This window comes from Gracilinanus agilis, chromosome 2 (assembly GCF_016433145.1).
Source record: "Gracilinanus agilis isolate LMUSP501 chromosome 2, AgileGrace, whole genome shotgun sequence".
In the NCBI taxonomy this organism is placed as follows: Eukaryota; Metazoa; Chordata; class Mammalia; order Didelphimorphia; family Didelphidae; genus Gracilinanus; species Gracilinanus agilis.
In genome coordinates this window covers 205,542,636-205,566,705 of record NC_058131.1, presented here as the reverse complement: position 1 = coordinate 205,566,705, position 24,070 = coordinate 205,542,636, and positions in this window count along the sequence as shown.

The window sequence follows — 24,070 nt, the reverse complement described above, 5'->3', positions numbered from 1 at the left end:
ATTATAATTTAATTTTGATGGAAAGAAAAAATTCCATGTAGTTGTTTATATTTCTTTGATACTTTGAAAAATTGTTGATTTCATTTTTGTGAAAAATCATTCCACTTCTACATGTATATGTTGTATAAACATGACTGCAATCCAGTTAATTTCAATTTAATTCAATAACATGTTCAGGGGGGAAAAAAGGGAGGATATAAATACTAAGTATTTTTCCTTTAGCCTTTCCTTAAAGACCTATGATAGAAGGAAGATGCTAGCTCCTGGAGCAGCTCATTTCATTCTTGGACAATTTTAATTGATGAAAATTTTTCCTGACATCTAATTCAAGCCCTCTCATTTTCCAAGCAAGGAAACTGAATCCTAGAGAGAAGAAATTACTTGCCTGTGGTTAAAAAGAATGAAAGTGGCAGGGTCAAGATTTGAATTCCAGTCTCCTGTGACATAAGCTAATCTAAGAAATGTTATATTTAGGTTTGGGGATACATTTTATCATGTCATAGGCATGTCCTGGACAGTGATCAGAGCCATACCTTTTACATAATGCTAAGCAAATGCTTACTGATGGATTATATAATATTTTTCTAATAGATATGGATTAATAGGATTTTAAATTTTAGAACAGGAAGGGAGTTCAGAAATTATCTTATTCACTTAATACATTAGAGATTAGGCAACTGAAACAGAAATTCTAGTGACTTGCCTAAGGTTATAAGTGAGTTAGTGGAAGAATCAAGAGAAGAACTCAGGTATTTTGATTCCCAAGGACAATGTAATTTCATGTTCCTTTCAATGGATTTCACTGTCACTAAAGACATGTTTGTGTAAAAATGATTCTAATTCAATTAATTTCAATTCAATTCAATAACATGTCCAGGAAAAAAAGTGAGGAAATTAAGACTAAGAATATTTTGAGAAAGATATTGTAGTATATTAAAAAGAACAGTGATTTTAAAGTGCAAATATCTGCATTTGAATTCTAGTTTGTTTTACTGATTAATAGAAGTGTGGCCTAGAATAAATCAATTAATTTGTCTTTCCTGGTCCTTCCTCTTGCTCTTGGTGTAAAGATGGCTAAGTCTAGGAACTATACCACCCACAACCAAATATGAAAATGGCACAGAAAAAACATCAAGAAACTTGGATCAGAGAGATACAAGGCTCTGAAAGGGGATGACTCCAAGATTTTGAGAAACATGAGCTTTGCCAAGAGACATAAACAAGAAGACGCAGGCCAATAATTCCAAAGCCAGCAAGGCCCTGAACACCAAGGCCTCCAAGTTCCTCAGGTCCAAGATCTCCAAAGCTAATGCCTGACAAGCTAGCCACAAGACAACCACCAAGTATCCAGGCCTTGCGTTGGCACAAACAACCAAGCCCCAAGATCATGAAGTCTTACTCTAAGTGGTTGCCAGAACCACTGACCCCAAAACTTCAAGGACACCAAGTCTGAATCCAAGATTACCAAATCTGATACCAACACTACCAAGTCAAATGCCAACGCAGGTAAGGTCACCAAGTCTGACCCCAAAGCCAACAACTCTGAATCTAAGGTTATAGAACCCAATGATTCCAAGGTTGCTAGGCCTGCTGATTCTACTAATCATAAAGGCAACAAACCAAAAGATGCTGGGGCTAAGGCTTCTAGTCCAAGCCTTTAAAATAGCTGTTTCAGGCCAGAAAAGCTTCTTAAATCCTAAACCACCATTTTTTTCTCAGCTAGGGTATGATTATTTACTATTTTGTTTACATAAAGGAAGCTTTAAATCATAAGAGAAAATAGTGAAGGAAATGGAAAAAGATCTCTCTAAGGATCTTTCCCGCTTCTAAATCCAATTATCTCCAGCATGAAAAACTAACATATAAAGAGTTCCAGTTCAAGAAATTTTCAACACAAACTTTCCTAATCTGTGAGTTAGGGAACACGACTCCATGGAGGAATTTTAAATTTAGTTTGGACTCATTGTGAACATCACAAGCCAGTATCTTAGCTGCAGGCCACAGTTGACCTCTTCCTATATGTGAATTGTACTACTTCTTTTTTTTTTTTAGTTTATATTAATATAAGTTATAAAAATGGACTTGGAAAAAATAATTATTACTATCATAAGGAACTTAGAGGGCATTACTAAATATTATGAAGTGAGAGGTAAAAACCGATAAACTCAGGGAGAGTTTGTGAGTAGTTAGAGAAAAAAAGATAGTATTTGAAAAAAAGGATTTGAGTTTCTAGATCATAGCTTAAAATACAGGAATGGTGAGCCCATGGAAAAAGCAGTGACAATAAAAACACATTTGCATAGTACCTTTCAAATCTAATCCAGAGGGCTTCAAACTAATAAGGAAGAGGAAGGAAAATAGTGACAAAATAATTTAGCAAACCTGATACTAGAGAGAGTAGCAGGTACATAAAAAGAGGAAGAATAGAAGATGAAAAGACGAGTAATTCATAACGGGGGATATCCAAAAAAAGAACCAATTATATAACAAAGAAAAATATAGTATTATATTTTTATATATAAACATATGGATTATGGATAATAAAAATGATGAACTAGAAGAAATAAAGAAGTAAGTATGACCATATAGTTATCCTCAAAGCTGGGAGGGAGATAGTTGGGAGGAGGTAGAAGGTAATGGGATAGTTAATTAGAATTGACTTTCAAAGTATATTCTTACTTTTCATCTTGACTCTCACTACCCATCCATCCTCCACCACCCTAACTCTAATACCAAAAAAAAAAAAAAGAAAGTATAAAAGGAATGCTTTCATTTTAAAAGAATAGATAAGTGGTAGATGGTTATACTAGAATTATGTATTATATATTATATGTTACATGTTTATATATACATATACACACTTATATGTGGAAATATAGAAACATAAATGGAGAGACATTGTGAAAAACAATTGGGTGAAGAACAAATTATGATGGGATAGAAGTTGTATTATTGTTTTCTTTTTAGCTTTTACCTTATGTCCTAGAATCTATACTGTGTATTGGTTTCAAGGCAGAATCATGGTAAGAACTAGGGCATTGGAGGTAAGCGACTTGCCCAAGGTCACACAGTTACAAAATGTCTAAGGTTAGATTTGAATCCAGGTACTCCTATCTTCAGATCTGGCTCTCTATCCAATGAGCCAACTAGCTGTCCCCTATTATTGTTATTAAGATAATGGCATGTGAGTACTGAGGAAATAGAAATAATAATAATTATAATCTGAAATAATGATAAAAATAATAACTCTAAAAGTTAGCATGGCTTCATATAAAAAGAGATTATGCCAAGCAAATCTTACTTCCTTTTTTAACAGGGTTATTAGACTGGTAATTTAATGGAAGGCTTAAAGTAAACTATTGTTATATTTCAGTAATGCATCTGATAAAATCATTCACGCAAAGCTTGTTGGACAGATGGAGAAATACGGGCTTGATGACAGTAAAGTTAGATGGAGTCAGAGTTGGTTGAATGACCAGGCCCAAAGGGGAGATATTAATTGGTTAATGTCAGCTTGGAAGGAGGTCTCTATTAGGGTGGCCTAAGGATCTGTCCTCAGCTCTCTAGTCTTCAATATAATTTAGATATTATTTTTAATCATTAATTTGAATGATAGCAGAGATGGCATGCTTGTCAAAATAGGTGACATAAATTATGAAGGGAGAGCTAATATGTATGTTGACACTCTGTTTCCACAAGATAATACTAGTCTAGAACATGGAATCATATTGAATAAAATGAAATTTAATAAAGATAATTACAAAATTCCATGCTAGGATTCCAAAAATCCAAAAATTATAGTAGAGATGTATATATTGTAGTTCCTGTGAAAATGATGTGGGGAATTCCAGTGAATTACAAACTCACCCTCTTCTGGACAAGTTCCCTTAATTTGGACAATATTAGCATTAACTTTTAATCTATCAAAATCATCTATTGGTTTATAATCTATGGTAAAAGGAGCTGCATTCAAATCTTTCATTCTATCTTATTCAAGTCACAACTTCTCTGGACTTCATTTTCTTCATTTGGTAAATTAGGGGCTGGACTAGATCTGGAGTTTTAAATGTGTTAGCGAATTCGTGTGTTTTTTAGAATTTAAAATAATGATTCAATATAATTGATTTCTTTTGTTATCCTATTAACTTTAATTTTGCCATTTAAAAACATTATTCTGAGAAAGATTCCATAGGTGCACTAGACTGACAAAAGAGTTCCTGATACAAAAAGAAAAAATGGTTAATGACTTCTGGACTAAATGTTTTCTAAAATCCATTCCTATTTTAGATCTATGATTCTATGATCTCTTTGACTCTCAGTTTGGCAGAACAGGACAATTTTTTTCCTAATAAATAAATAGTATTGGTAGCAATTATATAGCACATTGTAGTTTGCAAAAAAAATTACATGCCAACTCATTTGAATTTATAACAGCTGTGTGAGTTAGGTGCATCATGAAAATCATTGTTCATATTTTTATGGTGCTGTATAGTTATAATGTGGAGTTCATAGATTTTGAACTAGAAGTTAAGGCAGACATACAGAAAGAAGGAGTCTACCTCTTCTCATTTTAAAAGATAAGGAAATTGTGGACCTGAAGGTTAGTGATTACTCAAAACCACACAAGAAGTAGCAGAGCCAGGATTTGGATCTAGAAAACAAGAACTGTCATGCTTTTCCTTTTATATTAGAGGAAACCTACTGTAAAGACCACTGGATATGGAGTCTAGAGACACAGATTCAAAATTCTGGTTCTACTAATTATGTGACCTTAGGTAAGTCTTTTAATTTTGAAAGCACTCAGGGGTGATCAATCATTTATTAGACACTGACTGTAGGTCAAATGCTTCACAGCTTGAAAGTATCTGAATAAGCCAGATTTGAACTTGGGTATTAACAACTCCAGGCCCATCCTAGTATCCACTATGCCAGCCAGCTGACTTTGAAGATTGTTTAGCCCAGATAAAAGATATTCTTAGAGGGCACAAAAAATGTATTTCTTTAAGTATTTGAAGATTTGTTTATGTGAACTAGGGATGAGATTTATTGTGTTTGGATTTTCCCCCTCATACATAAGAAGAAGGATTTGAACTAACTTTGGTTCATCTGGAAGTCTCATGTTAATATACGAGGTAGGTACTATAACCTTTAATGTCCTTAGTTTACAGACGGCAAGACTAAGTTTTAAGTTCAATTAGATAAGTATACAATAAGGGTCTGGAATCAACTAAATCTTCTGACTAATCTTTTTTTCCCCCAATATTTACCAAGTTTTATTGATCCTTCCTTCACAATATGCTGCACATCCTCTGTTCAGGCCATCATCCTATTCCTGGATAACCTTACTAGTCTTCTTTTTTCTTTTCCTGCCTTTAGTCTCTCTGCTTGATTACAATATACATCTTGCTATGTGTATGAATCTTCCTAAAAGACCACTTGTATTATGTCCCTTCTTTGCTCCAGAAGGCACATTGTTTTATTTATCATAGCATTCAGTCTTCCACACTCTACATTTCCATTACATATGTGTGTGTATACACACATATCTATATATCTACATATTTTAAAACTATGTCTTGCTTATTTCTTTTTATTACTTTTTTAAAATGGTATTTCCACTATACCACCTGCTTGTGGTCTCTGGGAAGTCACTAAACCACTCTGAACTTCAGTCTCCTTATCTAGAAAACGAATGTATTGGATGAGAGCATCTCTGTGATCTTTTCATGTTTCTTACTTCTGATACTGTATGAAGTGAATAAGACCAAAATTTATTAAGAACTTCTAAAACTCCGAATTGTTTTCAGCTGCTCTACTCTGAGAAAAAAAAGCCAAATCATGTGAAAAGGAGAAATCCTTTTGTGGAAGCTGCATTTAATGATGGGTTGCTTTTAAACAATTCTTGTGTTTCACAGGAACAAGGGAATGGGATTCTTTCCTCTTTCACAAAACCAAATAATCCCTCTAGATTTGAAGTAAATCAGGCACACAATAACATTGTCCCAGATACATATTGTGAGGATATTATTTGATTTATTTATTTGATATATTTAAAGCATTCCACTGGTCTAGGAGCAATTAGATGAATGAAGGAAATACAAATTTGACACTGAGACAAATGCTGAGGGTGACAGCCTGGGCAAAAAGAAGCAATCTATGCTGTTAGTGATTGGACACTGAAAATGAGAAAACCGTTGATATGAACCCCAGGGTTTTTTGGATGAGCAAACCAAGAACCAATTTTAATCAACCATCCCTGACTGTAATTTTATTAATGTACCAACTAGAGAATCTCACCAAAACAACTTTAGACATGGTGACTTTATTTTTGTTCTTTTTCTTGATAGTGAAGATAGTGAAAAGAGCACTAACCTCAGAGTCACAAAGGACTGTCTGGCACATAGTTGTATTTTAACCATGCTTTTTGACTGACTATTCAGTCTAGGTTTTGTCATTTAAAACCTGGGTGATTTGGGGGAAGTTTCTCTCTAGAGCCCCAGTCACACATCCCTAATAGGTCACTGAATAAAGTGGATAACACCCAAGCATCTTATATTCATTATGTCCCAAACTGAATTATTATCTTTGCTTTCAAACTTACTCCCTTCCCAGTTCCTGTTAAAGGCACCCCCATCCAGAAGGTTTTATATCTTGATATTATCTTTACTCCCTGCTTTCCTCCACAATCAGTATGCTTGTTGATTGATATATCTAAGTCGAATTTCTAATTTGCCATCAAGCTCTGAGATATTGTGATTCTGAATGGTAAAAAAAAATGAAGCATGGAAAATAAAAATTACTGTTCCAAATTCAGGTCCTTGTTTATGATAGGAGTTGTCAATCCATTAGGTGGTAAGCTTCTTTAGGGCAGAGAGTGTTTTTTTTTATTATTCTTCAATTCCCTTCTCTTAGTACAGTACCTATCATATAATAGACACTTAATAAATGTTTCTTTATTGATTGGTTGCTTTGACCTGTATAGATTATAGCTATTGTTTTGTGAAATCTTCCTGGTTGAGTAAGAAAAGGGCAAGAATGTGAGCAAACTATGTGAAGTTGTTTGGGGAGAGCTGGTGCCTATGGAAAAAGACTGAGAAAAGACCTCTGGGAATAGTAAAAGGTGTAAGAAGATTTTACTTCTGTGAGTCTTCTGGATAAAGATGATGACTTTACATGATGGTACCGAGTATTCCTGAGTGTTTTGTTTTGTTCTGTCTTTGTGGGGTACGGAAATGAAGTAAGAGAAGAGAAGCTTGGATCAGCATATTTAGAATTGGTAGTTTTCCACTGATTCCTTTAGCTTTAGGTCTTGCAAGAAGTGTGTCTATAGTCTTTACTCTCAGATGCTGTTAAAATATTCTGTTTCCTGAGTGTTATTATAAACTTAGAGAAGCTGATAGATAAATGATAGAGAATACTCGTCTTTAGACAGAGCCCTTGTTAGGACTTTGCCTTGAAGAGAGTCTCAGACTCTTCCTGACTGTATGGCTATGAACAAGTCTCTTAATCTTTCTGGGTTTCAGTTTCCTCATCTGTAAAATGGAGATAATAATTGTGCCTTTTATAGTTTTGAGAATCATATGTAATAATGAATGCAACTAAATAATTTTGCAAGGCTTATGGAGAGGCAGCAGATGTAATGAAAAGCAAATGAATTTTGGAATTAGGAAGTTCTGGATTCAGGTCCTACATCTAACACAGGGAGATGTGATCCTGAGAAAGCAATTTAACCACTTTAATACCCCAGAGCAATTCTCTAAGATTCTAGCCAATGATGGTGAAACTATGGCATGAGTGCCAAAGATAGCATGCAGAGCCCTCTCTGTGGGCACAATTGTACCCCCCCAAGTTTGTTACTAGAAATATGGAGGAACTTGGGCAGAGCTGCTCCCTTCCCCCTCTCCATCATGCCTGATGACATTTTTTCATATCACCTTCCCTTTTGCCTAGCAGCTCAATGGGAGTGCTTCCTCCCTCCCCTGTGTGGAATGGGAGTAGGACACAACTGGCACTTTGTGGGGGGTTAGGGTCAAGCACTCCATCTCTAAAAGGTTCACCACCACTGTTCTAGGCCAGTCCAGGTTATTCCAGTGAGTTTGGTTATGCATTGTAGCTTAAGAGAGATTCAGGAACATTGTTTTAGAAGACTTACATATGTTCCTTCATAGAACTATTTGTTGGAGTCAAGAACTATCAGTGCCTTGAATCTCACATTAGGTACTTTACAAATCTAGCTAGGCAAAGGCTTATTTGGTGTTAAAAAATGAGTTTGGCAATCAAGAGACTATCATCTGACAATTAAGAATATTGTCACCTGGCTTTCTTTCCTTTGAAATTGTAGTGGGAATATGCAAACTACTTACCTCACAGTATTGTTGTGAGGAAAATATTATATAAACCATAAAGCCCTATCTAAATGTGAGCCATATACTTTGGATATTAAAAGGCTCTAGGCTCAGAGTTCTCAAACTCATTGCATTTGAAGAATTTATGAATAAAATATTGACAGAAATCTCAGGACAAGAAGGTTAGGGTAGGATGTGATCTTCACTGGGAGAGTAGATAGACCACAAGCAATTGACATTACTGTTTTTTTCTCCCTAGCATATATTGGATAAATTGTTCTTGCTCAAAAAACCAGCATTTCACTTTTTTATCTTTCAATATTTGAGTTTTCCCTCAATTACATGTAAAAAACAATTGATAACATTAGTTGTCTAAAATTTAGAATTCCAAATTCCTTCCTCCTTACCTCCTCCTTCCCTGAGATGGTAAGCAATTTGATATAGATTATATCTTTTGATATCATGCAAAATATATTTCCATATTGATGATGTTGTGGAAGAAGATACATATCAGAAAAAAAGTGAAGAAAATAATGTGAAAAATCGTATGCTCTAATCTTCATTTGGGGTCCATCACTTCTTTCTCTGGAGATTGATAACATTTTTTATCATAAGTCCTTGAGAGTTATCTTGGATCATTGTATTACTGGAATACCTAAGTTATTCACAGATAATCGTCACATAATATTGATGTTACTGTATACAATGTTCTCTTGGTTCTACTCATTTTACTTTACATCACTCAAATAATTAGTATTTCTTAATACCTACAATATACAGTGTTCTAGGCATTTCTGTGATACTTAATAAATGAGTTTGTTGTTTTTTCTTGACACAAGTGTATGAAGGTATTCATACAATGATGCATCTGGGACTTCATTCTTTTGTGAATTCCATATACCCAGCAAAGGAAAGTAGATTAACATGTGCTTCCAAAATCACTCAGTCAATTAATCTAAATATATTTATTGAACATCTCTCTGGACTCACAGAAATTTGGTACTGTTGGGGAGATAAATGCCTTTATTATGCAGATTTCTTTTCTCTTTGCTATCTTAAAGAAATGTTAGCCTTTCTAATGACACCTTTCAGGAGAAAGTATAATTGCATCTAATCCATGCAGGTTTCTGACATGCCTGAATTTAGATCATCAAGATGAAGTTCCAGAGTGTTTCATATGATCAGATTGATTCATAATTATTAGTGTTCATCAATGAGAAGATATTTGAAAAGCACTTAGTTCTATGTCTGTAATACATTAGGTGGTTAATAAATGCTTGTTTCCTCCCCCACCTCCACCATTTGTCTCCTTTAAGATTTAAAATTGATCCGCATATAACAAAGTGACAAGTAATCTGCAAATTGACAAATATGCTGAATTTTTCTCAATTCCTATCTTTCTTGACTTGTCTACAGTATTTGAAATTATTAACTTCTCCCTCCTTTAAGAGATTGTGCTACACTGGTCATTCTTCTATTGCTATCAATACGACTGACTTCTCAGTCTCATTTGCTGGATTGTTGCCAACATTTAAGTGCCCTAACTGAGTGTGATCCCACTTCCATCCTGGGACATCTTATTTATTTTGTCTAACACTGTCTGTGTTGGTGGTTTTCTCAGATGCCATGGGTTTAAATACTTCTCCATGCTAATGACTCTCATATCTATATATCCAATCCTAGTCTTTCTCCTGAGTGCTGGTCATATAACAAATTCCCTATGACACATTTTGGGCCAGAAGTTTCACCAGCATCAAAGAATCTATATCGCAAAACAAAATCCATCATCTTAATTGTCTTCTTCTCCTCTCCCCTCCCTACTCAACTCCAAGTGCACTTCTCTTCCTGTATTTCTCTATCTGTATTTCTGTGCAGGATACTCCATCTATTTAGTCACCTGGAATCACAAACTTGGTGTCATCCCCAGCTCTTCACTCTCCCTTAGTTATGCAAACTTCTCATTTTTACCTCTACAATATACCTAGAATTCATCCCTTTCATTTATCTTTCATATCTACTTTCCTAATTCAGGCCTTCATGACTTCTTACTTGGAGCATTGAGATATCTTCCTGATTGGACTCATAATCTCAAGACCCTTTCCTCTCTATAAATTGTCCTCCATAGAGTTTCAAAAGCCTTTCCTAAAGTACAGATCTACAGCATTTCCCTCCTCAGTGGCTCCCTGCTATCCATAGTATCAAATAATAACTCATCTTAGTATTTATCGCCTTTCACAGACTGACCCTATCCTATTTTCCACAATTATATATATTGCTCCCTTTAACAAAGATCAAAGTAACCTTCTTACTGTTCCACACACAAAGCAATCCATCTTTTCTGAGGATGACTCTGCTACCTTCCTTGCCTGGAATGTACTCTCTTTCTGCCACTTCTTTGAATCCCTAGCTTCATTCAAAACACTGCATACCTTCTACATGAAACTTTTTCTGAACCTCTCCATTCTGCTGTCTTCCCCTCAAAACTATTTTATTTATATTTGGTATCTGTTTACATGTTTTTCCCCTCTATTTGAATGTAATCTTTTTGTCGGTAGGTGTCATTTCATTTTAACTTTGTATATCCAGCCCCACCATGGTGCTCATCATATATTAAGTACTCACAAAATTCTTAGGGATAGATTAACAACTTTTGCGCTGGTACATGAAAAGCTTTAGATTCAGAGAACATGGATTCATACCCTCCTTCTGGCACTTGCCACTTGTGGAACCTTGTGAAAGTAAACTTGTTTTTCTATAGGTTCCATATCTATAAAAAGAAGGTGCTCAACTAGATCTCGAAGTTCCTTGGAATATTTAGATGAGGCATGTATGATTATTCCTATTTTAAAAATGAAAAATAAATGACAATTAGAGAGGCTTCAACATATCCACAGTTATGTAGTTAATAAGTAAATTGTTAGAGTTAGAAGAAATCGTGGAAATGATAGGATAGGCAATATGGTTTACGGGAAAGAATTCTCTAACTGCAACAAGGAGACTTGGGTGGGATTTTTGGCTATGACAGTAATGAACAATATGAGCTTCTGTATTTTTGTTCCAAGTTTAGTATTCATTCTCCTATAATGTTCTGCTTCATATTTTAAGAAGAATCCACAGGCATATTGAAAACATTTTTTAAAAAATTTAAATTGAATCTTAAAAGTAACATTTTGGAAGGAAATTCATTTTGTGCAACTGTTGATTCCAATCCTACTACTCCCAATAAAAAAATATGGTTGCTTTTATATTATGCGTTGAGGAAAAGATCATTGGGAAGAAAAACGGGAGTGATGTTGTCAACAGAACTTACTATAGATCACCTAAATGGAGCAGGGAAATGGGTGGTGAGTTCAAGGCACAGATTATAAATGTGGAAGGGAAGCATGATATTATAGTGATATAGAACTGTAATTATTTAATATCTGATGGAGTTTTTTCTTTCTTTTGAAAAAAGAACAGCTAATAAATTCTTGTACTGTATTAATAGTAATTTCATTCTTTAGAAATGGAGAAAAGTGGTGAAGGGAATTACTATTCTGGGCTTCTGTGATTCTAATCATCAAGGAATGATTGGTTGTTGAAATATAAATAATGGTTACATTAGGAAGAAATGACCACACTTTTAGAATCCATGATTGAGAAAGTGGTTTAAGCTGAAAATATTCTGACATGCACTTTAGATTTTAGTATTTAAAGGAAGAAGGAAGTTCTAAAAGTACAAACAGACATAATTTCTAGCAAAAATGGAAAGTAGTCTCAAGAGATGATCTTTGATGTACAGAAAACTTGCTAACAAATAAATATATGCATAAATGCTAGAAGCAAGGGCAGGTAATGGAAGATGAATGTTAAAAAAAAAAAGATATCGTCCTTTATGAAGAGTCCCAAGATAAAGCTTAGAATGAGATAACGCTGTTAATGAATGCTAAAGACCCTAAGAGGGGGCATTTTTTAAAGTTATTTTGAAAAATAAGGATATAAAAACAGGAATAGGACCACTATTCAGGGTAGATGGTAGTGATCACAGATAACAAAGAGAAGTCAGTTTCTCAACCTTCATTTAGTTTCTTCATTCTCTGCAAAGAATAAGAGTGGACATTGGACCTTTGACTTCATTGGTATACAAAACTCCCTGATGAAGAAACTCTCTCTACAAATTTAGGTTGGCACATTCTTTGCAGTTTATAGAGCTAGAAAGTTGTCTATAGTACAGAAAGGTTAAATTATTTGCCTAGGGTCAGGACTCCAAGCATGGAGTCTTGGCTTTGAGGCTAGTTGTTTAGTCATATTGACTCTTTTAAGAAGGAAAGAAATATTTTTTATGCTGGAAAGGACAGAACAAAAATCTCTCATGTCCAGAACAGGCTACTTTTGTGTGTATATAGACTAGTCTAGATGCTTTTCCTATGTTCACTTGATTCAGCACCATTCTACTTCCTTTGGCATCATATCCAGGTCTATAATAATAGAGTCTAAATGTGTCGTTTCTTGTCTCTGATTGATGAAAGGAGCAGTGTAGTATGATATCTAAAAAAAGTTAATGAACATAAATATGAATTCTTATTTCAAGTCAAAAATCAAATTTGCAAGTCCATGAACAAGAAAGTATAACAAGGTAGTAATTCCTGTGTTGTGAGTGGTGAGAGGAAGATCTGGCGGGGGATGAGGAGGTTGAGTTTAGTAATCATGACCTCAGTAGGAGTCAACAGGTGATAAGGAAATAAAGAAAAAGTCAAGGAGAGCTTACACTATATTAAATGAGACATTTTGTACCATTGTATAAAATAGGTGTTGACAGTCTTGCCTTAGTTTTCAGTTGAAGTAATCAAAGCTATATCATATTTAAAAATGCTCTAAGTCACACTAATTAGAGAAATTCAAATTAAAACAACTTTGAAGTGCCACCCTATACCTATCAGATGGGCTGATATAATAAAAAAGAACATTGCCAAATGTTGAAGGGGAAATAGAAAAATTAATACACCAATGCATTGTTGGTGGAATAGTGAACTGATTTAAGCATTCTGGAGAGTGATTTGGAACTATCTCTAAAGGGTTATAAAACTGTTCATATCCTTTGATTCAGCAATGCCATTACTATATCTTATCCCAAAGAATTTTTAAAAAAAGGAACAAGACCTGTATACAGAAAAATATTTACGCCCATCAATTGAATAATGACTAAATAAGTTGTAGCATATGATTGTGAAGGAATTTTAATGTGCTATAAGAAATAACAAACAGGATGTTCTCAGAAAAACATGAGAAGTGCATGAATTGTTGTGAAGTGAAATGAGCAGATCCAGGAAATGTTGTACACATTTATAGAAAGATGATCACTACAAATGACTTAGCTAATTCTTACCAATACAATAATCCTAAAGAATTCAGAAGGAATTTTGGTGAAAAATGTTTTCCAACTTCAGAGAAAGAACTGATAGAGTCTGAATGAAGATTAAAAATATTTAAAATGCATTTGTTTTGGTTCTATTTTCTTTTACCACATGAGTAATATGGACATATGTTTTACATGAATATGCATATATAATCTATATAAAATTGCTTGTTCTCTCAAGGAGGCATGAGAACAGAATAGGAAAGAAAAATATGGGACTCAAAATTTAAAAAGTGAATGTTAAAATTGTTTTTTATATGTAATTGGGAAATATTAAAAAATAAAGACATCTATGAAGTAGGGATGATAAAATTTAACTTATAGAAAACATTCCAGCTTAATCAAATCACATATCATGATCACTTTTGACATCCTTATAGCATGTAGGACATTGATAAGCTGAAGAGTGACCAAAAAAGACTAACCAGGATGTTAAAGCGACTAAATAAAAGCAATGCTAGAAGAGAATTGGTCATAGGAATTTAGATTGTTTAATTTGGAGAAAAGAAGACAGAGAGGGATATTAATAACTTCTAATATTTGAAGGTATGATAAATTGATTTGTTCTGTGTGACCTCAGAGAGCAGAATTAGAAATAACTATTGGAGATTTCATAGGGACAGAGTTCTGTTTAGGGTAAGAATTTTATTTTTCCATAACATATAGCTATCCCAAAATGAAATGGTTTGCTTCAAGAAGCAATGAATTTCCCTTCTTATGAAGCCTTCAATTGGAGGTTGGTTGATCACTTGTCAGGCATCTTGTACAAGAACTTATCTGTCTGGTTACAGTTTGCATAGGTAGTTGGATTCAATGACTCTAGAGATCTCTACTCCAGAGCTATGATCTTTATGCTTCAAAATATCACTTGAGATTCCTTCTCTATTTGAAATTTTATGATTCGGTGACTTTGACAGTTACTTATACAGGTCACAACTCATTTTTTCTTGTCAATCTAAGCAAGTGTTGTGTTACTTTTAGTAAGTCTGCAGGAGGAGCATCATCCAGTGCCCTTGGACCCTTCCTTTAGTTACTTTCATTTTGATGAAATACTGGTAGAATACACAATATGTGGCCAACGCACACACTATCATCATGAACTTCTGTGATGGTATCCTTTGAGTAATGAATTTTGTAGTAAGGCATACACATACCTTTCAGCCTTCCTCATTGCCCTTTGGATGATTTTCAACTTTAGTTCTTTTGAGGCTGTAGGATTCTATGATGTACAACTATACAACAAATTACAGAAAGAAAAAGAATGAAATCTTTCATGGAAATACTTAAGGATATACTTGATTGTTGAAGTACAAGCCTTGCTATGTGATTTCTCTGCTCAAGGACAAACACTCGCTCTGGAGTCAGGTAGTCCTGGATTCATGGCGTGTCTTTAATACTTCCTAGCCATGTGTCTTTGTTTTTTAATCTCTTTAATCCATCTTTAATCCACAATTTCTTCATCTGTAAAATAAGGAAGGGAGATGATCCGGGAAAGTTCTATATCTATGATCCTCTGCAGTTTAAAGGCCCTTCACAATCTGACCCCAGTCTATCTTTCCATACTGTTCTGACATTATTTCCTATTATGTTTTCTACATCCTGGTCAAACTAGACTATTAATTTTTTATCTGTGATATTCATTCTCCTGACATTGTAGCTTGGTGCTGGCTTTTCCTAATCCCTGCAAAACTTTTACTCTTCACAGATTCCCTTGTTTTTATTCAGTCCTGCCTGACTCTTTTTGACCCCATTTGAGGTTTTATCAGCAAAGATTTTAGAGTGGCATGTCATTTGCCTTTCTAATTCATTTTAAAGAAGAGGAAACTTAGGCAAACATGGTTAAGTGACTTGTCCAGGGTCACTCAATTAGTAAGTGTCTTTGACCAGATTTGAACTCAGGAATATGATTCTTTCTAACTCCAGGGCTGTCACTCTATCCTACCCACTAGCTGGACAGAATCCCTAGCTTCCTTTAAAGAATAATTGCCTCCTACCAGAAGTCTTCCTGATTTTCTCCAGTTAGTAGCCTACTCCTTAGAATCACTTTCTCTCCATTTTGTATTTACTAATCTGAATATATTTTGTTTACCTATAGTTGAATATAAACTCCTCCTGGCAGAGACTATTTCATATTTTATTGTATCCCAAATATAAGGCACATTGGTTGGCACATAGATGTCCAAAAATGATGGTTGAATTGAATTTTTAAAAGGAGGTAGGATTAGACCACGTCTGACACAATGGGCTTCATTTTCTTCTATTAAATGAAATATGTTTTGACACCTCTTTCATCTCGAAATCCTGTGAACCTTGGAGAGACATATAGAATAGATAGGAAAGTTCTGTCAAGTCAAACCACATCTAGAGTATTATGTCCAATTCTAGCTACTGTTTTAGTTCTGTCCCTTCTACAGAATTAAGTTTGACCTTGTCCTTTCAGTTTACATCTATAAGGGAAATTTTCATTCTTTATTTTCTAATTACCTATTAGACTTCCCCATTCTTTCTATGGCTTTTTTAAGAGTCAGGAGAGTTGAAGTAAGAAGTAACATGTTTGACATGAAAATTTCCCCAGAGATCCTAAACAATGGGAATACATCTTCCCTCTGAGAGACAGAACAGAAGTACCTTGTATTCAAAAAGAATTACTGAGACATCACATTTCTTGGGCGAAATATCTTTTTCTTGATCACCAATTGAATTGTCATTCCACTTATGTTTACCCACTCATAGAAACTTGAAACAAAGTTTTGATAGACAGAATATGACTGCTCTTCTGTAAGATAATAACATGTTTGTGGTCTTAAATTCTCACATAAAAGAATCTCTATTATTTTAACTAATATGGATGCTTATATCATTCCAGTTAAGTTCTCATATTTCTTGGTTCTACAGGAGTCTCCAATCCTGTGAGTGATACAAAACTTGGTAGAGTGCCACTTTTAAACCTTTTTTCTTTGAACCATGTCTGCTAAGTATGAACATGAATCACATTTTCCTGCTTCAGAGAAGTCTCCAAAATAAGGGGATCAAATGCTATAACCTCAGTGCCCATTAAAACAATCTAATAGAAATCTGAATCTGAAAATCATCATCCCCTCCATCAGGTAGGGTAAGAGCAAAGAAATACAGGCATCTAAAGTAACCATTATAAAGAACAAAAAACGTTCCCCATACCTAGGCTTGAAAGACCAATCAAATTCTCTATTCTTCTCTTTCTATCATGACTTACCAGCTCAGTATTGCCTCTTCTACTTCCCCATTCTTTGATTTATTCTTCAATTTTAGGCATTGAGAAATTAAGTTACAGAATGATTTCCCTGCTATCCCAGGAGCTTTTTGAGTCTAACTTAATTTAGTAATGTTCATTGAGAGCCTACTTTGGTTCTGCTTAACTTGCAGATGAAATGTTCTACCATGTTCTTCCGGAGAAAGCCCCAGAACTTGACTTTCAGCTGAGCAGCTGTCTGGAGCTCTGCATAATGGCCATCAATGGAATCTTTGATCTTCCCCCACTTAATTCTCATTAACGATTACAGGGATTGCACATCTAATTCCCGATCCTCTCTGCTGAAAATATACTCCTTAACCTTCCACACTATTAAATTCATTTCATTCAAACAGACTCTCTTCATCACACATTTTAAGGACTTTTGAATAGCCTTCCACTTTCTGTCACTCGAAATAATCAAATGCAGCCACATTGCGGCAGTCACACATATCCTTCACACTTAGCAGTGTAGGTTAATGTAAGGGCCTTCTGACCAATGGGAGGTGTGAATTCATAACAAGATCTGGTGCAGGCGGGCTTTAGCAGCTTGTCAAATGTGTTAGTGGAATATAATGAATTCAAGTCCAGTTGTGGTCTTTTTTTCTGGTTTGCAGGTTGATTAGTGGCAGTGGTGGAGAAAGAGAAGCCACCTTTACAAATTACAATTTTTCCCCCCAAGGGCCTGGGATGGAATGGTCTTTTGTTAAAGACCAGATCAACTGCTGAGAATGTCTAAGACTTGACTAAAATCATTCTTTGTCCCCAGGCAGCTAATCAGACAGCTGCCTTCATTTTTATTGAGTCTAGGCTCAAATTGAAGTCTGCATCAAGGCAACTTGAAACTAGCCATTTGGAAATATGATTTTAATTTCAATCCCGCCATCCCTTATTCATAGATTTTTATAGTTTAAAGGGGATTCATCTTGAGGATCTTCTCTACAACAAACTTGCCAAGTGATGATCTAGGTTTTGTGTAAAACTCTTGCATGAAGGAAGAGCCAAGACCTCTGGAAAGACCTATTCCACTTTTGGAAAACTCAGATAATTAGTATTTGTTGCTATCTTTTCTTTTTTCTATACTCCAAACACAGATTTGTCACCTTGCATCTTCAAAACTATTATTTCTAGCTCTATCTTCTCCTTCTTGTATATCTCAACATACAATGAATGCTTAGCTTAGATAGAAAACTGATTTCACAGGTCACAGCGTCATTTTTTTTTCTCAGAAAATATGTTTTTAACTTTCCAAAAAGAGAAAGGTTGGGGATAATGGTTGGCAGTTAACAATTTATAATAATGCCAAATTCAAGCCTGACTCAGAAATTCTGGACACTAGACTTAGTGCCACTACATACAAACTCATTGTATAACTCTGAATGAAATATTTTGACTCTCTAACATCCATTTTCTCCCATATAAAAAGGAAAGAGGGGAAGTGGTAGGAGAAGCCATTTGTAAAACTGAAAGTGCACACTGGACTTGAAGTTGAGGCTTACATTTAAGTTGTTGATTTTAAATTTACTATCTGGGACATACAGAGCAATTCACTTGACCTTTCTAAGACTTCAAACTGTCTCATGTTTCAAATGGAAATAATAAAATTTATATTATCTACCTCATTGAAATGTGTGAATAAAATACTTGGTCAACTTTGGGGTCCTTTATAGTTGTGACTTGTTAATATTAGGCGGTTTCTAAAATCCATTTTCCTCTATGTATTCTATAATTCTATTTATAAAATAGTTTGAATTAGAATATAAGTAGATAATTAGGGGAAATGTTTACTAAAGTCCAGCAAGTGTAAATTTGGGACAAAAATTATTTTATTTGTTTTTGGACTATATAGAAGCAGCTGTCAATAGAAAATAATTGCTTTTTACCCATGCTTCATTGCTGACCTACTGCACATATATAAAAATATTGTTAATAATACTATTAATGTATCAACTAGAAAAATTTTGCCAAACCTACCAGCCCGATCCTAGTCTATTCTCTTTCTCTGAATCCTATATACTTATGTCTTCCAATAATGGTTTATTCATTTTCAATCATTCCTTATTGTTTTGTAAATGTTCTTAGGTTGTCCTCATGTATTCATCAGTCTTCTTGTTTCTCAAGGGCTATGACTGTGCCTTCTGGTTATTATTTTTCATTTTTATGGAAATCTTTTGTTTTTATGTCGCCTTTATTTTTGAATATATACCTTCTAATTCTCTACAAAGTTAGCTAGTTTTTATAACATATAATAAAATGGCAGCTAGGTGGCTCAATGGATAGAGCACTGGCCCTGGAGTCAGGAAGATCTGAGTTCAAATGCAGACTCAGGCAATTTTTTTAATGACTCTGGGCAAGTTATTTAGCCTTTATTTGCCTTAATCTAATGGAGATGGAAGTGGCAAATCAATATAGCAGTGATAGTGAACCTTTTAGATGGGTGGGTAATGTCCTTAGGGATGCAAAGAGAGGGGGGAGAGGAGCAGCCTGGTGCTATGTCCCTCTGGCTTTCTAGTAACCAACTCTGGCGAACTCTGTACTGGGGTGATGGTGGATGTACCCACAAACAGGACTCTGAGTGCCCCCTCTGGCATGTGTAGGTTTGACACCAAGGCATTATAATGTCTTTGCAAAGAAATCCTCATGGACAGTATAGTGCACGGGAGAACAAAGATGTGGACACAACTAATGAATGAACAACAATGACAAATAATAATAAAAATAAAGGAGGAAAGAGTAGTTCAAAACAACAATCAGGTTGACAGTATTTGCAGTATTCTAACTCTCTCATTTCTTAACTCTGCAGAGGAGGGAAGCATACATTTTCCCCCTCTGTTTTGTTTTTGCTTTTTTGGGGGTAATGGCAGGAAGATTGTTTGGTGTGTGTGTATAAATATATATATGTGTATATATATTTATACACACACACATATATATATATATGTATGCATGTATTATGTATAGTTTTCCTGGTTCTGCTTTTTTTTTTGCCCTGAATCAATTCATATGAATCTCTTCATGTTTCTCTGGATTCTTCATATTTTACTACTTTCAGCAGTCATAGTCAGCCTTTATTCATTAAGCACATCTGGTCACTGGGTTATGTTGAATATAAAAATAAAACGCAAAAGATAATCATTGTCTTCAAAGAAACTTACATTCTAATTAGGTAGACAACATGATTTATTACATTAAAAATGAACAGAGAGTTTAATTCTCTCTTCATACTACTCAACCTCTATGAAGGCACAGAGAATCTATCTAGAAGAGATTGCTTTTTCAAGAGCATTTGCCTCCACCAACTCTTCCATATACTCTTCCAATGGATGTTCCATTCCCTATGATAATCCTTTTAATGAAGATAAAAAATGACAATGTAATAATATATGTCTTAGTTAACTATGCTGATGTCATATTCTCCACAGTAGTCTAATAGCTCTTTCAAAACAGAGACCCTGGTTTTTAAAAATTGTTTCTCTTCTCCAGCATCTAGTTCAGTGTTTTATATACAATAGGCCCTTGATTATTTTTAATTGATTAGTTATGTTGCATACTGATCCCTCAACCCTGTCATTTTAACCTCTATTGAAAAATGTAACAGTCTCTTTCTTGCCTTTTCTAGTCTTTGGAAGGAATAAGAATAACTGAGTCAGAGCAGGCGAATTGGTAGAAGAGACATCTTGGTAAAATAGGTGAGAAAGAGAAGTAGTCATTCCTAGAGAGATTTTGTTACCTTTTTTGGACTTTTAATTGCAATAGAATAATCCATATTATAGGACTTAGTGATAGAGAACTAAAAGGGTCCCCAGAAATCAGACTCAGGAGCATAGAAGGACCTCACAGCCTATCTAATGCAATTTTCTTTTACAAAAGAGGAAACTGAGGCCTATGAAGTGAAGTGACTTGCCTAAGGTTCTTATAGATAACATTTGACATGAGATTTGAACTCAGATTCTTTGACATCACAGTCAATGTACTTTCCACCATTATTCCATCCCTATGTTTTTACAGAGGAGGAAGCTGAAGTCAAGAGAGAAATAAAGACTTCCTTGAGGTCATAGAGGCATGGTACCAGAGCTGGTACTTGAAATCACATCTTTTATCGTCAGATTCATTATTCATTCTACAATACCCTGCATAATCTGCCCAATAGGAATCATAGACACTCTAAGACTATAGAAGAGGGTGAACTGCTGAGTAAGACTAAGACCATATGTTATATTATGCCAAGTGAGAAGGTAGTCAAGTGGTATATTTTGTGGCACAATTGATAAAAGTTTTAAGTAATGTGAATACCCAAGGTCAAATCCTACCATGGATACTTACAATTTGACCCCAAGAACAAGTCATTTAACACCTCACATTCTCATTTTCCCCATCTGCAAAATGGATGGTCGTGGATTTGATAACCTTTAATTTCCTTACTAGCTCTAAGTATATCATCTATGATCTTATGTAATTGGGTTACAGGACATAATATTATCTTAAAATCTTCACTTGAAAGAAAAGAAAAACTCTTCAGGATAATAGGAACATGAGGTAGCTAGGTGGCTCAGCGGGCCTGGAGTCAGGAAGACTTGGGTTCAAATCCAGCCTTAGATATGTACTAGCTTTATGATGCTGGGCAAATCATTTAACCTGTTTGTCTTAATCTTTGAGAAAAAGAAGTGGCAAACTGCCTCAGTATCCTAGCCAAGAAAACTCCATGGACAGTATAATCAATGGGGCCTTGAGGAGTCACACACAACTGAACTAAACAACAACATAACATAATCACACGATGCCAAGTGCCTTCTATACAACTTGTCTTGTAGACATCTCAAACTCAGCATGTACCAAAGAGAACATATTATTCAGTCCCTCCCAAATAACAAATAAACAAATCTCTAATTTCTCTAATGTCTCTTTTTCTCTTTAGGTCATCATATTTCTCCCAGTGACACAAGCCTCAGAATCATCCTTTATCTCTTACCTCTCCCTCACCTTCTTCCTTACCTCTACACATAATTTTCAAACAGTTATTGGAATCTTGTTGATTATATTGCCACATCTCTTACTTCTGTCCCCTTCTTTCCACCAACATTTTATCAGTTGCCTGAATAACTCTAAAAGCATTCTAACTAGCTTTCCACTTTCAGTTTTTCCATACTTTCCCCTATTCTCCACACAACTGATAGACTCATCTTCCTAAGATATCAGTTTAGCCACATCCCTTCTTCAACAATCTCGAGTGGTTCATTGTTGCCTGTGAAATAAAATAGAAACTTCTTAGCTTGACATTTAAATCAAAACTTCCCCTACCCTGCTCCACCTCTGACATAATTTAGCTTCTGTAGTCTTATTCCAAATTACTCAGCTTCAGGTACTCCTCATTTCAGCCAAACTAGACTACTAGCTAGTCCCTGTATTTGATATCCCATTGCCCCCATATAGGCAATTGTGCAAACCATTCTTTGTGCCTAGAATGAGTTTCTGCTCCTTCTTGATTCATTTCCAGATCCTTCCAATTGTTAGTGCTTAGCATGACATAGTGAATAGAGTACTAGAGTCTGGGAGCCAAGAAGACCTAGATTTGTAGTCTACGATTACTCACCACGTGATCATAGAAAAGGCATTTAACTTCTCTCTCCCTCAGTTTGTTCATATATTAATTAGTGATACAAGTACCTACCTCATGAGGTCGTTGTGGATCTCAAAGAGATAATATGTGTAAAGCAATTTGTAAACTTTAAAGTACTAAATGTATCTCAAGGATTATACTTATTTGTGTAGATATTGTACTCTGCCAGAAGATTGTAAATTTTACTAGGTCAAGGACTATTTTAGTTTTGTCTTTCTAGTCCCTATACCTTACACAAGATTTAACATTTGGTCTTGAGTCCTGACTCTGCTCTGTACTAGCTGACTGATTCAAGCAAAGTACTTCAGCCTCTAGTTCTTAGTTTCCTCATCTGTGAAATGAGAATATTGGACTAGATCATCTTGAATATCCCTTCTGGCTCCAAATTCTATCTTTTTAAAAAATAACTGCAAACACTGGGCTGCTGGAAGGAACAAGCTTAATGCAATGTAGGGAGGAATGCAGGCATTCTTAATTCCTTTTGCTTTCTTTTCTCAGGACACAATGCCCATAGGCAAAGGCTTAAAGTAAAAATGTTTTACTTTTAGAATACAGAGAAAATGTTTCAAGGTCAGAAAATTATATTAGAATTTTCTCAGTTCTCCAAATTTAACCTGCTGGAATTCTTATTTCAGTGTCATCCTATTCAATCTTTTGAAATAAAGGATTTGCCTTTCAGAGGGAAATCCATATTTTATCACAAAAGATGAAGTACAATAACCACTGTTTTTCTATTCATCACAGAAGCAAGTTTCTTTTTCCCCTTTCTGTTCTTCTCCATCTTCTCCTTCCTTTCTTCCTCTTTCTCTACTTCTGCGCTCTCTCTCTCTCTCTCTCTCTTTCTCTCTCTCTCTCTCTCTCTCTCTCTCCTTCTATCCTCTCTTCTCTTCTTCCTTTTCTTTCTCTCATCCTTTCTCTTTTTCTCTTCCTTTTTCCTCCATCCTCTTCTTTTTTCCCTCTTTTCCCTCTTTTCACTCCTACCCTTCTTCCACCTTTTTTCTTCCCTTTTCCCTTTCTCCTCTCCTCTGTTTTCAGTCCTTTCTATCCCTTTATTTTCCTCTTTTTTAATCCTTTTTCTGTCCTTTATTTCAACCCCACCCCCTTTCTCCTTCACATTCTCTTTCATCCTATATGCTTAGTATACAGGGAGAGCAAAGTCATTTAGAAAAATAACAGACTACAGGTAGCAAGATATTCAGATAGAGAAACATTTCAGGAAATTTATTTCAAAAAATAACATATAGCAGGCATGTAGGGAGAGGGGCCTGAAAAATGCTCCCTCTGTCTCCATTGTACTGAGGACTACATAATGAAAATCTGGGATGGGATCTCACTAAATTCCTACTCTATGACTGAGATAGAACCAATAAAGCAATTTTAGAGTGAGTGATTGGTGCAATTGAAAAGGTGTAATTAAAAAGGGCTCAGCTCTTGAGGGTTTGGAA